This window comes from Lepus europaeus, unplaced genomic scaffold, assembly GCF_033115175.1.
Source record: "Lepus europaeus isolate LE1 unplaced genomic scaffold, mLepTim1.pri SCAFFOLD_227, whole genome shotgun sequence".
Taxonomy (NCBI): Eukaryota; Metazoa; Chordata; class Mammalia; order Lagomorpha; family Leporidae; genus Lepus; species Lepus europaeus.
Genome location: NW_026909114.1, coordinates 150272 through 152248, shown reverse-complemented (window position 1 = coordinate 152248; position 1977 = coordinate 150272).

The window sequence follows — 1977 nt, the reverse complement described above, 5'->3', positions numbered from 1 at the left end:
AGCTGGGCCAAACCAGAATCAAACACCTGCACGGCAATCTGCCCTGGACAGGAGTGAAGGCTCAGAACTTCATTCCGTGCAGAAAGTAGCTGGGTTATGCGTGAGGACTCAGAGTACATAGGAAGGCTGAAGCGATCACCTGGCTGGCAGCAGTTTGGGGATGGTCTGCTTTCTGCGGAAGATACACTCCATGTTGTTGTGCACCTGGAAGTGCGCTTACCGTGTAGAACGAACTACCTCTGCATTCACGTTTGGCTCCTCGCCACATAAGTCAAGGGACTCTTGCTGAGAACCAGGACCCGTTCCCATAGATCCCAGAGGGCGAGGCAACAGTCACGGGGATTTGCGTTCCATAGGTGACTGTCAGGGTGAATGGCAGCACCACAGCTACTGCACCGTACACCGGAGGCGCAAGTGGTGCATTCATAATGAATGCTGAGTTCCGCGGAAATCTAGCGCGGTGGTGATACTCCACTCCTGGACCCTGTTCTGCAAATCAGTCTATTTGGTAATACAGTGCCCTGTATGGGTGCTTGTGCTGTCAAACCGCAAGGTAGAAGCCGAGCGGCGTTTGCGCAACTGGGATCCAAAGTACTCCTTGAGAGGGTTTCCTCGCACGACGTGTCTGCTTCCCACAACTCAGTAGAGACGGCTTTACAGACTCAGAAGAACACTACCACTCAAACGGAGCAGGGTCAAACCAGAATCACACAACCGCTCGGTAATCTGCCCTGGACAGGAGTGAGGGCTCAGAACGTCATTCCGTGCAGAAAGTAGCTGGGTTATGCGTGAGGACTCAGAGCACATAGGAAAGCTGAAGTGATCTCCTGGCTGGCAGCAGTTTGTGGATGGTCTGCTTTCCGCGGAAGATACACTCCATGCTGCTGTGCTTCTTGGAAATGCAGCTTCCCGTGTGCAACGAACTAGCTCCGCTAGCATGTTTGGCTCCTCACCACACTAGGCAAGGGACTCTTGCTTATATTCAGGACCCGTTAACATAGATCACTGAGGGCAATGCCCCAGTCACGGGGATTCGCTTTCCATAGGTGACTGTCAGGGTGGACGGCAGCACCACAGCTACTGCACCGTACACCGGAGGCGCAAGTGGTGCGTTCACAACAAATGCTGAGTTCCGCGGAAAGCTAGTGCGGTGGTGGTTTTCCACTCCCGGACCCAGTTCTGCAAAGCAGTCTATTTGGTAATACAGTGCCCTGTATGGGTGCTTGTGCTTTCAAACGGCAAATAGAAGCTGAGCAGCGTTTGCACAACTGGATCCAAAGTACTTCTTGAGAGGGTTTCCTCGCACGACGTGTCTGCTTCCCACAACTCAGCAGAGACGGCTTTACAGACTCAGAAGAACACTACCACTGAAACGGAGCAAGGCCAAACCAGAATGACGCACCCGCAAGGCAATCTACCCTGGACAGGAGTGAGGGCTCAGAACGTCATTCCGTGCAGAAAGTTATGCGTGATGACTCAGAGCACATAGGAAGGCTGAAGCGATCTCCTGGCTGGCAGCAGTTTGGGGATGGTCTGCTTTCCGCGGAAGATACACTCCATGTTGCTATGCACCTGGAAGTGTGGCTTACCGTGTAGAACGAATTACCTCTGCAAGCACGTTTGGCTCCTCGCCACACAAGGCAAGGCACTCTTGCTGAGACCCAGGACCCGTTCCCATAGATCCCTGAGGGCAATGCAACAGTCACGGGGATTCGCGTTCCATAGGTGACTGTCAGGGCGAACGGCAGCACCACAGCTACTGCACCGTACACCGGAGGCGCAAGTGGTGCATTCACAATGAATGCTGAGTTCCGCGGAAATCTAGCGCGGTGGTGGTACTCCACTCCTGGACCCTGTTCTGCAAATCAGTCTATTTGGTAATACAGTGCCCTGTATGGGTGCTTGTGCTTTCAAACGGCAAATAGAAGCTGAGCAGCGTTTGCACAACTGGATCCAAAGTACTCCTTGAGAGGGTTT